Genomic DNA, 16,321 nt, shown 5'->3' on the forward strand with positions numbered 1-16,321 from the left:
TTTATGTATTTGTTTTCATTCTTCAAATAATGTTATTGTAATTGAACATATAATAATTAATTGGCTGTTTTCATTGTATACAAAATAATGGTATTGTAGCCCTAAGTTTTTTCTTCATTTCTTTTGTTATATTTTTATAATGTGTTATATATTCAACACTTTAAATTTATTTTTGAGATATTTATTTAATTTTAAAATATAGATTATTACCCGGAGTAAGCTGACAGAACTTTAAAATTATCGTTTATATTTGTGTTTTTAGTAAGAATTAAATATGAGATATTTTTTCTTTTTCATAAACTCTTTTCACTTTAGATTTAGATTTATTCATATCGACCGACCAACCTTCACCAATATTAAACAATATTTTTTTGTAATGTATGAAATTAATACGTTGAACCAATATTTTTATTTGAATGAAAATGAAACTTACAAAAAAAAAAAATCTTTTGATACTTGAGTTATCTTAATTAGTTATGTTAAACCAATATTTTAATAAAATATATAATATATATTAAAATAATTTTGATTATATTCTTTTTTTTAAACATAGAAATTGAGATTAATTATAATTTTATAGTTTTCTCAGACGATTTTTTTTTAATTAAGGAGAACTAGCATGGCACCCTATAGTTATCGCTTCAACTTAAAGTGCTTCTAAGTAGAATCAATTCCGTGACTTTTTGGTCTCTTAAGCTGAATCTTACCGCTAGATTATCGTTGTTTCAAACATAGAAATTGAATTGTAATTCAATGTCATTTGTGATGAACTTGGAATTACAATTCCACTCCTCCAAACCTATAATACAGTTTTGTTGCTTGTTAAGGTTTTAAATAAAGCTGTGAAGGGTAGGGTGTTTATGATGTGTAAATGAATAATTAAACCTTTTTATTTATTTATTTATTTATTTGTTAAAAACATATTTAGCCCATGATGAACTAAGCTAATGGATAATAATTAAACATCTTTCAACAACTAAAATTAATATGAGTAAAAATTAATGAAAATGCTCATTTTTACTTAGTAAAAGAATAAAGGTTTGAGTATATAAGTTTTTGTCTTAAAAGTCATAATTTTGATTCAATTAAAATGGAATAAAAATTTAGGCATGTGAATTTAAGTGGAAAGTCTTTACTATAAAAATAATAATAAATAAAAGATGTAATAATATTTTAAATTGAAAGAAGTGGTCTACATGTCAAGCTAACATCTTCTAGCTATATCTTCACGCGGTATATAGCAAAATTTCAACATTCATAGCTATTATTGAAGATGGAAAATTGACCCAAAATATAAACTAAAAGCAAAATTTCAAAAAGTTATATAGTTATAGTATATAACTTTTGAAATTTTGCTTATAACTTTTGAATTTTTTTGCTTTTAGTTCATATTTTGGGTCAATTTTTCATTTTAGTTTTATTTTTCAAATTAAGTGCAAATGTTAATTTAAAAGAAAACTAATTAAATGAAAGACAAATGTACCAAAAGGAAAATAAAGATGAAAAACTTAACTAAGGCCTAAAATCATGTAAAAGAGCGGTAATGATCTTTACCTAAAATCAGAACAAAGATTGGCTAAAATCAATCTAGAAAACAAAATTATGAATAAGTCCAATAGGGTGATGAATTATTGAAAATGTGTCTGATTGCATTTGAGCCATATTATGCACACACAAAATAACATGAATGAAGTCTCTTTGTTTATTCAAACCGGCCATAATTATCGTCTCTCTTTAGACAACCAAGAACCGGCGAGGGTGTCTGACATAACCCAAAATGTCGAAAATACTCTATAACATGTTTCAAAACTTATACGCAACCCGCAATGCAAGAGAAAATTGGAGGTCGAATCCTCTTTCACAAAACACATACAGTAAAAACTCACCACCTCGATACCCTTGGTTGTGTTTAAATAAATTTTGACGAATTTTGTGACAACTAAGTCTGTAAATTTTAATTTTTAAAAAAAATAAATATGATTTTTTTTTTTTATTGAGACACGCCTTGTGAAGAGTTTTTAAACTTTCGTCAGTTTGCACGAAGAAATAATATATAAAATAGAGTTATTTATTATGGATGGTTATGCAACCAAAGATAAGACTTCCAAACATTTTGTGACCTAAACCTTATAAATTATGTATTAGGATCATAAAAGGATTATTTAAAATGTGTTTTATGAGGAAACATATAGTTTTGTATGAGATTATGTTTAAACCTTAATTGGTTTCTATAAATAAATAATGTTAGGCTATTTATTTGAGCTCCCAATTATATAATTAAAAAATTCCAATCTTTTTAGATGTTCATCTAGGTTAAATAGGGGCATAATTCTTTTATTGGAAAAAACTTTTGAACTGTACTTGTTCTATTATAAAAATGGGAAGAAACGATTTTATCAAAACACATCTTAGTGACATTTAATATTCACTTATAGAGATAGTGAGATCTCTTCTTTATTTAGCACATATTTTCATTTGTTTCGTATTTAACATTTGATTATAGTGAATTTTGTTTTGGACGAAAGTCGCGTAATTTTACTCCTTAATTTGAAGAGGTTTTTCACGTTAAATTATTGGAGTTCTTGTGTCATTTATATTTTCGTTTATATTTGTTATGACAAGTATGACTATTCCGCTTTATTCCCTCCTTATAAAAAGAGTTATTTACTATGGATGGTTTTGCAATAAAAAATTGGACTTAATTATCTTTAAACCTTAATTGGTTTCCATAAGTAAATAATTTTATGAAAGAGTTATTCACTATGGATTTTGGCGATGGTGATGTATGATTTTTGACGATAATGTGACGTTTTATTTTATGAAAATATAATCTTTTTTATGGATTTGTAATGGTCATAACATTAAACCTTAATTGGTTTGAAATTGTGAATAGTTCTTTTAACGATGAACCACTTTAAAAAGTATCAATGACCTACGCACTTCTTCCCAGCGCGTTTGTAATGAAATTTACAAACATAATTAATTATTTTATACTAATTGTGCTGTGACAACCTTGTTCTTAAACCTTAATTAGTTTGCAATAAGTAAATATTTCATATATATTAAATTATTTGCTATGCGTCTTCATCAAGATAGTTCAAGTGATAAAGTGTCTTCTTTCCTAAACCGAAAGTGGTGGATTGGGTTAGTATGTCGAATTTCAAATAATTCATTAAGTGCACAAGTTAATTTTTCTAGAAGTCAAATATTTAACTATTTTAAGTTAGAAAATGACCAAAGTTTTCCACAAACCACAAGTCTTACTGAAAGTGATGAAAGTTTGAAATATTGGTTCTGAGTTTGTCCACCTTTATTTATATGTACATATATATCTATGTTTCATTAATTCCCATAAATAAACATATATTTTGGAATATTAAAATATAGAATGGGATACTCTAAGAATTACATTGATCTTCTTTTGAAGATCACCTTATTTCTAGCAATGATCATTCTCTTAACGACACTAGGAGAGGCATCAAGAGAACTCACTGAAGTTACCATTTCTTCCAATTCATTAAGTAAGAACTTCTCTCAAATTTATCTCTAATTGGATCTATAAAATGTGATACTATAAGTTTAAGCATCGCTTTTAAATATAATATATGCTAAACTTTCGAGTAATGAGAGTGTTGGATGCATGCTTCGTTTTGGGAGGTTAAATGGTGTTTTATTTTCGACTATTTTTTTTTAACTTATTCATTTAGTTTGAAATGTTTTTATTAAAGAGACCAAATATCTTGTATTCGATTCTCATTATCACTCCATTTTTGTAAGATCTTCTTGAGTGTTATTCAAAAGATTCAATAATGTATATTTATTTGACCTTTTTATAGATCCTAGGAACAATTCTAATTGGTCGATATATAAAAATAGGTTTGTTTTATAAATAAAATAAAACAAGCTTGTTTTTTGGAATGTGAGTGATTAAATATTAGTGCTTTTTAAAATCAGTAATTTAATCTTGCTTGGTAGTTGAATTGTTTTCTGATTAGGTATAACATTGTTTGTTTATATTATTAAAATTCATTTTATTAATTATAAAGTAGCACAATCTCAAACATTTAGGATATGAATCATTTTACTCCTTTCACAAGTTTTCAGCCAAATTAATATGTATTTGACATGTTTAATATGCATGTATATCGGTATATGTCTCGTCTAGTTGAATATATTTTAACATGTTTTTAAACAAATTACATTTTTTTAATGAATATTAAAATTAATTTAAACATTTTGAATAATCCAAATTTAATCCAACTCGGAACTAACTCTACCTGTATTACTTTACAAAAATAATCTAATTTAAATTTTGGTTGAAATTTAGATAATCTCGCATTATGTTCAAAACTGAGTTTACGAGAAGTAATAATATTTAGCCAAACACCTTTATTAATACAGATTTGTCGCACAACATTATTAACATAACTATTTTGTAATTATCATAGTCTAAACTATTAGGATATAGATCCTTCCATTTTAAAATTATTTATTTATCTTTTAAATAAAAATATCATTTTTGTTTCTCTTTATCAGCTCCAACACTTCCCAGAAAGGCCGGACCCAAACCAGGTACACATGTATTCGCTGTATTTTTATTTTCCTTTTCAAGTATATATCTAAAATTTGCTACAAATTGTTTATTATTTTCTTATAATTTCTTTATTAATAAATAAAATAAACAATTTAACACAAAAAATAACTTATTAATAGCTATACTTTTTAAATAAAACGAAGAACAATAATTAAAAAGTAAACTTATGCAACAAAGTTAAGTTAGATGATAAAAAACATTTTTAAAGTGCCATTCCTATGTTTCTCTTGAGCAGTACATAATTGCTGGCTAGTACAAAATATATATTAATATTAGTTATATATATATTTTTTTTAAATAAAACAAAAATACATACTACAAACTAAAGTTTTACAACAAAGTTAGTTCAACAATATTTTTTAAACATTTCATTCAATTCAAAATAAATAAATAAAATTATTAATGAAGTTAGTAACTTATTATATCTCCACTGGATCATAATATATAGTTTAATTGAAATCACTAGAACTCTCATGAGTGAAGTTAGTAAAAAAATCATTATAAAGTCACATTAACAATTATTAATAGTAAAGGAATTCTTAAATTTCAAATGATTAATGTTAGATCTTATCTCTTTCATTTCATTTCATTCCATTCATCATTTGTGTATTGGAGTTAGTTAAATATCATTCATGTTTTTCTTAAGCAATTTATCATCCTTCTTTAAGCGATAAATGTTTTGAAGACTATGAATATACAAGTATATTATGTTTTGCTCTCTTTCAAGTATGACATGATAATTGGTTACAAAATAGGCTATATATATAATTTTAACAAAAGTGGAATGTCTTTGTGATAAATAGCGGTGGGTGACGACCCTCGACGACACATTTACCACCACGGTCGCTAAAGTGTGAGAGTTGAATGAAATTTCGTAATTTCCAAATGAAGTCATGTGTGCTTAATTAAATAATGTATAAGTTTATGCAAACTCTTTAAGTTTATGTATTTGAAATTTCGTAATTTCCAAATGAAGTATGTGTGTGCTTAATTAAATAATGTATAAGTTTATGCAAACTCTTTAAGTTTATGTATTTGCTTTATTTTCTTTAAGTTTATGTATTTGCTTTATTTTCAAATAATGGTACTGTTGTAATAGAATAATATATGTTTTCATTCTTCAAATATTTAAATTTATGGTGCTTAACACAATTCAATATTTCTTAAATTTATTTCTTATCAATAGGCGTAAGGAATATTTTATAGAAAAAAGTGTAAAACTGAAATTAATTAGTTTTGTAACACAATCTAAAATGTTGTGTTTTATTATTATTTTTTTCATCAAACAAATATTAATCTAATCTTTCATAGTAAATAAAAACAAAATTATCCAGTTTTATTTTGTAGTTATATTATAGATAAAATTATTATAACTCGATATATGGACATTCTCATGTTTATAACTTGATACATCAATATGGGCATTCCCATGATACATACTTTATTTTAACACTCCCTCTTCAAACTTCAGATCCTTAAAGTTCAACTTAATTAGAATCTTGAAATCTATTTACAAAATAATGTCTAGGTGAAAAAATTAAAATTGAGTATAAATATGTTAGGGCACAATAAAACCCTCTTTAAACATATCTATGACAATCGATTTTCAAATGTTTTGTCCTTTCAGCTATTTTAGTGGCATGTGTTACAATATTTTCGTGTAACAAATAATTTATTAATGTTAGTTTGTAATAACTGCATTTGACATTGCAACGAAATAACTCACTTTTGTAAAATCTGTATTAATTATTACAGTAATGAGGTATTTTTATGTAATAGTAAAAAACAATGGATGATACTAATAGTTTTGCAAAATAAATTAAGTTTCAATGTTTGCAAAATATTTAGCAATAAGTTATATTTACATTAACTATTATATCAAATAATATACACATAAGGCGGTTATAATTGCAAATATAAATATGAAATAACTGAAATAATTTTGTTAATTAAATTTATATTATATAATAAATATGAAATAACTAAAATAATTTTGTTAATTAAATTTGTATTATATATTGCAGTAGTACAAATAAATAATCTCTTCGCAATTAGATCTGCAGTATTATTATGATAAAATAACATTACAAAATATATTAAAATAGCATTTTATATTCTTTTAAATATCTTTTTAAATATTTGAAATACTTTCACAATAGAATTTGCATTAATTTATATAAATTTTTATTTGCCAGTTATTTTCGTACCCATTAGTGCAAACATAATTGCTATTTCTATTGAAAATAATCGGTCATAATCAGTTCGCAATATAATTTGTAATAAGTTATTAAATTTAATACTCATTAGTGCAAACCTAGTTACTAGTTCTATTAAATATAATCATTCATAAACTGTTCGCAATATAATTTGCACTAATTTATATAAATTTATACTTAGTATATATTTTCAAATGTTTTCATACTCATCAGTATAAAGGTAATTGCTATTTTTATTAAAAATAATCGTTCATAAATTGTTCGCAATTACATTTTCAGTAAGTTATATAAATTTATACTTATGATATATTTCTAAACGTTTTTATACACATTAGTACAAACGTAGTTGCTATACCTATTAAATAAAATCGTTCATGATCTGTTCGCACTAATTTTTGCACTAACCCATTTTGAAAATTAGTGTGCACTAATATTTGCACTAACCAATTTAAAAAATTATATTGCATTAACGTTTGCACTAATAATTTAAATGTGTATTGCGAGAACTAGTGCAAATCGAATGACATATATTATAATTATTTTTAAACTCTCTAGTAGAAATCCCCTCTATTAGTGTGTACTAATATTTGCATTAACTCATTTAGAAAATTATATTGTATTAGCGTTTATCATAACAATTTGGTTGTGTATTGCGAAAACTAGTGCATATCAAATGACATAAAATGTAATTATTTTTGAACTCTCAAATAGAAATCCTCTATATCGGTGTGCACTAATATTTTCACTAACTCATTAAAAAAATTATACTACATTAGTGTTTACACTAATAATTTGGATGTGTATTGCGAGAACTAGTGCAGATCGAATGACATATATTATAATTATTTTTTAACTCTCAGGTAGAAATCCCATATATTAGAGTGCACTAATATTTGCACTAACCTATTTAGAAAATTATACTGCATTAACGTTTGTACTAACAATTTAGATGTGTATTACGAGAAATAGTGCAGATCGAATAGTATATATTGTAATTTTTTTGAACTCTCGGGTACAAATCCCCTATAATAGTGTGCACTAATATTTTCACTAACTCATTTAGAAAAGTATATTACATTAGCGTTTGCACTAACAAGTTGGATGTGTATTACGAGAACTAGTGCAGATCGAATGAAATATATTGTAATTATTTTTGAACTCTCAGGTACAAATCCCCTTTATTAGTGTGTACTAATATTTACACTAACGCATTTAGAAAAAATTATATTGCATTATCGTTTGCACTAACAATTTGGATGTGTATTGCGAGAACTAGTGCATATCAAATATCATATTTTGTAATTATTTTTTAACTCTCGTGTACAAATTCCTTGTATTAGTGTGCACTAATATTTGCACTAACCCATTTAGAAAATTATAATGCATTAACGTCTACACTAACAAATATGATGTGTATTGCAAGAACTAGTGCAGATAGAATGTCAAATATATTATACATCTAATTAGTAACAATTTTAACGTTAACTAATTATTAATTATTTCTCATCAACCTCATTTACTTATGTAATTTATTCAATTCTTCTTCTTTATTTTCCTTTATTCTATCTCCATATTTTCTCTACATTTTTATTACCTTCTTCTTCATTTATATCATTAATTTATCATTTTCTTTTCTAAAACTTCATCTTTCATCACCACCTTAGAGAGGATCTTCAAATTGGTCATCAAAATCAAGAACATCAATACATTGGTTTTGCATTTCAAGTTAATCACCATTTCAAAGTAATTATGTTTTCATGTATACTTTATATCTATAAACTCCATCACTTACTTTATCTATTCTTATTTTTCATTATATTTAGATGTATATATAGATATTGATATATATACATTCATTGACTAATTATGTTTATAGATAGATATACCACCATTGACTTAGATATACACATATTAATTTAGTGAATGAAGATCTTTTAATTCATAATAATAGGATTGGAATCGTCCTGAACTATCTTAGTCATCTCTAACACTAGACTAACTGCACATATGTCTAACTTATAATTTCAACATAAAAAAGTCATGAACATAGCCATGTTCGGTGTCAAAACAATCAAAATAAAACAGTATCAAAACCACATATGCCTTAACAAACAATGGAATCTATCAACCAAATCAGTAGCAATAATTTGAGAAATAACATACCTTTGTATGTTTTCGACCGACTTGGATGCAGCTTTAGGAACGATATCCTTCGGGAAAGTAAAAGAACAGAACTTGTTATTTTTGCGATAGAAAAATAAATTATAGGGTTTTCGAATTTAAAGGCTTACCATTTTGACGAAGAGACGAACGTCGGTCTATGTTTTTTCTCTACAAACTGAAAACTTAAAAATTGTCGAAGAAGAAGAAATGTTTCTGAAGAAGAAGCGGCGGAGAAATAAATAATAAGAATGCAAAAGGCCGACGGAGAAAAATATTAAAAATATATATATATAATATTAAATATAAAAAATAAAATGACGACCCTGCCACATTGAATTTGTAGTCTTGTTTTTGTTATATTTTCGTTACCCAAATCATTTCCCATATATATATATGTGTTTTTTTTTTATGAAACTGTAATTTTAAGAGTATAGAATCATGGTGAAACTATACTGAAAAATGAGAATTGACAGATGGATACGGGAGGAGGGCTAACCAATATGAGCTTTGGTAGTCTGATTCTAAAATACTGGTTGTAAATTTTATGAGACTTGACTTCTGAGGATGAGCTCTAGAATATCTATCCAAAGTGTATACTAGTGTAAAAGCAAGTTGAGGCTTTAGAATGTACTCCTAAACTACCCAACCAAATACGGCTCAATACATGGATTCCTCGCCTTCAGGATCAACTTTGAAGATCTAGGGTCAAAATATGTGTTCAAAATGTAACTGTATCTTCACACATGATAAAATACTCTAAAAAACAACTGAAACATCCCTAGTCCTATTTTATATATTATGTTAAAGATGAGTGATATATATATATATATATAAATAAAGCAAACACATATGCGGAAGCTACAAGGTGCATTAGTTCATTACTAGTCTAAGTCTTATTTATATAATACACTTGTTAGTCAAGTGATGCTACAAAATTTTGGTCTTGGTCCCTACAAAATATGGTCGTTCAGTCTTAGTCCCTCATTCTACACACATTTCTCGCACCTTGCCCCACTCCAAGCCTCCCTTCACCTAGAATATAAAAACCATGGTTGTGTACCTACACCACACGAGCATAGTGAATCTAAAACTTAACAAGCAATTAAATATACAAAACAATGCTGGGATAATTTACATACAAAGAGTAACTCATACATTAAAAAGATTGATTGCTGGTAATAAAATAAATAATTGGTTTTTAGAGTATTTTATCATGTGGGAAGATACAGTTACATCTTGAACACATATTTTAACCTTAGACCTTCAGAGTTGATCCTAAAAGTGAGGAATTCATGTTTTGAGCCGTATTTGGTTAGGTAATTTAGGAGTACATCCCTAGAGTCTCAACCTGCTTTTAGACCATTATATAGTTTGTCTAGATATTCTAGAGATCATCCTCAAAAGTCAAGTCTCATAGAATTCACAATCAGTATTTTGGAATCAGACTACCAAAGTTCATCTTGGTTAGCCCTCCTCCCGTATCCATATGTCAATTCTCATTTATTAGTATAGTTTCACCATAAATACTCTTAAAATTACAGTTTCATAAAAATATAACATACTTTGGAAAACATGCTTATGAATTATGTTCATCAATAGAAACATGGATATGCAATGAAATCATGTTTTAAAGAAAGTATGTATAAGTTATAGAAAATACATTAACTATATAGCATTGTGTGGATTTCTAAAAATGGTTTTAGAAAAGCTTGCTTGCCTTAGATTTCGAATTGCTAAGGGTTGATCTTTGCTATGAAGGTTAAGGATGATTGTTCTTCACTGGCTGTTTAAGGTTTCTTTGTATTCTTGTGAAGAGGGAAATTGTTAACATCTAATATAATGAATTAATGTGAAGAAAATAAGGTTTTAGGCATGGTAGATGGAGAGACTTGTTGGATGGTTAATTTAGATAACATGTGTCATTCTAGAAACTTACTAATTAAGATAGTTAGCTAAGGCATGGGCAAGTCATAGCATGGGGTGGTCATAGCATGAGTTGGGTAAACTTGCTCATTAAGATAGTTTGCCAAGGTATGGGCAAATCATAGCATGAGCTGGGTCAAACATAAGTTGGTTCAAGCATGAGCTAGTTAAATCATGGGCAAGGCAAAGTATAGCATGAGCTGGATAAAGTATGGGCAAGGCAAAATATAGCATGAGTTGAACATCTCGATCCTAGCTCAAGAACATCGGTCAGACCTCTCGGTCATAAGTCTCGATCGGACCTCCCGGTCCCAACTCAAGAATATCGGCCGAACCTCTCAGTCCTATTTGAAATTCTTGGTCTTAGGTATCGGCCAGGACCAAGATGTTCGGTCAGAAAAATGATTTTAGGGCATTACAATTCTACCCTACTAATAAAGAATTTCGACCTCGAAATTTAACTTACCAAATAATTTGGGATAATTCCTTTGCATATCCTGCTCGACTTTTCAAGTAGCCTCTTCAACTAAATGATTATTCCATAGCACATTAACCATGTTGATCTCCTTATTCCTCAACTTCCCGATTTATTTTTGGCAATAACCTGTGTTGGAAATTCTTCATAGGACAAGTCAAATGTCCAATGCACCTTTTCGTGTTGGATGATATGTGTCGGATTTGGAATGTATTTCCTCAAGTTAGATACATGGAAGACATTGTGAACTGTATCAAGATTTGGGGTAGTGTCAATCTATAAGTCACATCTCATATATCTTCCAGGATTTCAAATGGTCCAATGTATCTAGGATTCAATTTTTCTTTCTTCCCAAATCTGATAATCCCTTTACAGGAGTTACCTTAAGGAAAACATGGTCACCTTTGTTGATCACGACGCGCTTATTGTCAGCATAACTCTTCTGTCTACTTTGAGCGGTTAACAACTCTCTATCCTATATATTTATTAATTTAACGATTATAAATTAATAATTTAAAAATTATTAATATTTATTTTTATTATTTAATATATCTGATAAATAATAAATTAAAGGAATTTAAAATCGTTAAAACAAAACCTAAATGGTATTATTATTATTTTTTAAAATAAGTAGCTAAGATTTAAAATCTAAATCACAATTTAACCAATACAAATTATGAGAAAGACAAATTTTAAATTGAATAGTCCGCCGGCGTACTAATTAGTAATATGCTCATTCTTCCTTGTAATTAATATCACGCGCATGTAGTCGAATTTCAACCGTTATGACTAATTTATTGAAGATTGAAAATTCTTAAATATATATATAAGATATTATGTTGATTTTATGATATAATATATTTCAATAGTTTTATATAATTAATGGTCACTTGGCAATATGCCGCGTTGAAAGATATTAATTACAAAGAAAAAATAGCATGTCTAACAAAATAGAATAGTAGTGTATTATAATAAATATTAAATTCAATTAAAGTGATTTTTTTAAATATATAAAATTTGGAATCTTATTTAGATTTATTTAATAAATATGTGACATGTTTGTGTAGGAGAAAAAACAGCATTTACTAAACTAAATATAATAGTTTGTTCACTCTAAAAAAAATATTGTGAGACTATCGATGAAGGGTTAAAATATCTAATCCATATATTAGACAATCTGAACAATCTCTTCACTACATATCAAAATTCAAAACAAAAATCTAAGGCCATGCAAAGATTAAAAAAAAAATTCATTATAGATTCATATATGTTTCTGCTATTATTGATAATCTCGATTTATTATCAACATACAAAATTAAAAACAGTAAAACGAAAACAAATAAAAATTCAGATCAAAGAAACTAACATTATACTAAAACATTGAGGGATAAAATGAAATCATGTAATTTAACATAGTTAACAATGAGGATTTTAAGATTTTTTGTTGGTTTATTTTGTTTTAATTTAATTTAATAAGAGTTTGTATTATAAGACAATTTGCATTAATGCTTATTTAGAAATCTTTTTCATTTTAGGTTTGATTATATGTTTTGAGCTTGTTTGTGCGAGTTGGATTTATTGGAAGAAAAAAAAGGTATTTGTAAAAATGAATCGAGAAAGGGTTGGTTACATTCATAACTCGCCCTTAAAAAAAGAACCAACTTTCTTGTAGAATACTATAATACCTTCCTTAATTAACTATGGTTCAATTACAAACATTGCTTTCTTAATTTAATTAGTCTTGACCGCGTAAGAACCTTGCTATTTCCTATTAAAAATGACCAAACTTTTCCACAGCTACAAGTCTTATTGAAAATGATATATGGAAATTTGAAATATAGGTTATATATAGGTTATATATTGGTTATACCTTTTCTCCATAATTAAACATTATTATATAGTTTGGGTTTATAAGAAAGAAATAATGAAATACTCTAAGAAGAATTACATAGATCTTCTTTTGAAGGTCTTGTTTCTAGGAATCATGCTCTTTATGACACTAGGTCATGCATCAAGAGAACTCACTGAAGTTGCCATTTCTCCAACGGGATCAAGTAAGACTTTTTATCAAATTCAAATTTATCTCACATTTCTATATATTAAATAAAACTTTTTTATTTGAGAAGGTTTGATTCCCGGCCCTTACAAAGTTTTATTTTATATGAACCATTTTATAAATAAATAAAACGTTGGAAGTTATAATTATAATTACGTAGTGATCAAATGATATTCTTAACCTGAGGTTCTAAATTCGAACATGTCAGACAGACAAGTTTTGCGTCTTTGCTGTTGTTCTATAAATAGTCAAATGATTCATCTCCATCTAAGCTCTATTGATAAAATGAGGAAGAATATATATGTTTGTGTCTTTAATTGCAAATTCCTTTTTTATATAGCTTTGACAACTTTATAGTTATTCATATGATTTTCTCCTAATTAGTTAAATTTTCAATGAAATATAAAAGTGTTTTGAGTCTTTTTTTTTTTTTGTTAAACATAAATATATATACTTATATAAGCAGTTCATTTAAATGTATTAGCTATTTAAAGTATATCTATATGTACCTATTATTCAAAATTGATAATCTAGTTATTAAAAGTTTATCTATTATTCAAAATTGGTATATTTAATCTTTCAACTTAGAGTTATCATATGTTATTATTTATATTTAATCTTAAATAAATATTATATCTATTTCCTATCTCCTCCATTTTCTTTATTAATTATTTAAAACATATTATAATAGAAATACAAAAATAAAAATAGAAATGTATTATAAATAAATTAAATAAATTGAATTTAAATAATTAATAAAAGAGGAAAAAATGGAAAGAAATATATAGAAGAGACTGGAGAAATTAGTTAAGATGATAGAGATATAATATTTATGTGATAGAGATAAACTTAAAAAAAATATTTTAAAAAAATCAGAAAATCCCAAAATCTAACCAGCTCTAAAAGTGTCGTGTTGACTATATTATTTTTTATTTTTATTTTTATTTTTATAAATAAAAAGATTGAGAATATTTGAAATCACTGGAGTCTTCACTAAAAAAAAAGTTAATTCTATGCTGAGATTGTGTTAGTTTTAAAAAATTATATATATAATGATTTTACTTTTACATAATTGAAATATTTGAATAAATTCACTTCTTATTTTTAGAAACTAAAAAATATGCATAACTTTGATAGATAAATATATATTAGTTTTCTTTCAAATAAGCTTGTTTTTGGAAAATAAAATATTGGTTTTTTTTTTGTCACTTTATAATTACTTCAACTTAATTAACTATTAAATTAGTAATTTAGTGTTGCTTTCATAGCTGAATTTTTCAAATGATGATTCACCTATTTTAGAATAGATATAATTATTATTATTGTTATTTTTTAAAAAGGATTCATACTGTGCAATAAATAAATAAATAAAAATGGTTTAAGTAATAGAATCATGCATATAAAGTGATAAATATTTAAAGGTACAACAATTATTGACTTAATTAATTTTAAGTTAGATAATTCTTCATTTGTTTTTTAAATTAAAATATCATTTTTTTTTGTTTCTCTTGAGCAGCTCCAATGCCTCCCGGGTCGCCCGAAACTACACTAGGGGAAGGTACATAATATTCTTTCTCTTCTTCTTAAATACCTAAAATTTACTACTTATTTTTGTATAACTTTATTTAATAAATAAAACAAACAAACAAACGCAAAATATAAATTATTATTAGTTATATTTTTAAAATAAACTAAAAATACACTCTAAACAAACGCAAAATATAAATTATTATTAGTTATATTTTTGTGTGTTTAATTATTTATATGTTTTAACATTTTGCAAACTATTTAAGTTTATGTATTTGTTGAAGAATGATAATGGTATTGTAATTGAACATATAATAATTAATTGGCTGTTTTCATTGTATACAAAATAATGGTATTGGAGGCAGCTAAGTCTTTTGCTTAATTTCTTTTGTTATATTTTTTTATAATGTGTTATATATTGATCACCACTTTAAATTTAATTTTGAGATGCTTATTTAATTTTAAAATTATAGTTTATTATCTGGAGTAAGCTAATCGATCTCTAAAATTATCAATTTTAGTCAAATTTAAAGTGTTTTTTTAGTGAGAATAAATTATGAAATATCTGTTTTAATTTTATATAAACTCTTCTCACTTTAGGTTTAGATTTATTCACATTGATGAGTGATGACCTTAACTTTTTAGTAAAGATTTCACTTCAATTTAGGATTTTTTTTATAAATTAAGAATAAAGGAATAGTTAATCTTGATGTAGCGTAATATAATTGGTTAAAAAAATAAAAAAAAAAGTTATCAATACTCTTTACCCGCGCTCTTATATGTGAATGTGAATATATATTGATTCTTTGGAACATATTTTAAAATAAAAGAGGATCTATGAAGAGAGAAGAAGGTGAATATATTTAAAAGTTATCTTAGTGAAAAAATTAATTTACTAATATATTTCAACTAAAATTTTTAATTTAATTTATAATTTTTTACTGAAATTTATATTATTAATTACTATGAATTTTATGTGGTAATGTTATACTTTACTATACATTTTAAAATTTTAATATAATTAATTATTAAATTTAATAATTATTTTTTGGATAAAAATCAAATAAGTGAGTGCATTCTTATATACAGATTTTTGCATTGATAAGGTTTTAAATAAAACTAGAAAGGGTTGGGAGTTTATGGTGTAAATGAATAATTAAAATTATTTTTTATTTTTTAAAAACATATTTAGCCCACGATGAACTAAGCTAATGAATAATAATTAAATATTTTTTTATTTTTCTTTAATTAAGGAGAACTAACATTACATCACAATCATGAACCACATCTTCTATTTAAAACGTTTCCAGATTGAATTAAACTCGTGATCTCTTATTCACTTAAATCGACAATTTTTTTTTAAAAAA

Source organism: Impatiens glandulifera, chromosome 5 (genome assembly GCF_907164915.1).
Source record: "Impatiens glandulifera chromosome 5, dImpGla2.1, whole genome shotgun sequence".
Lineage (NCBI taxonomy): Eukaryota > Viridiplantae > Streptophyta > Magnoliopsida > Ericales > Balsaminaceae > Impatiens > Impatiens glandulifera.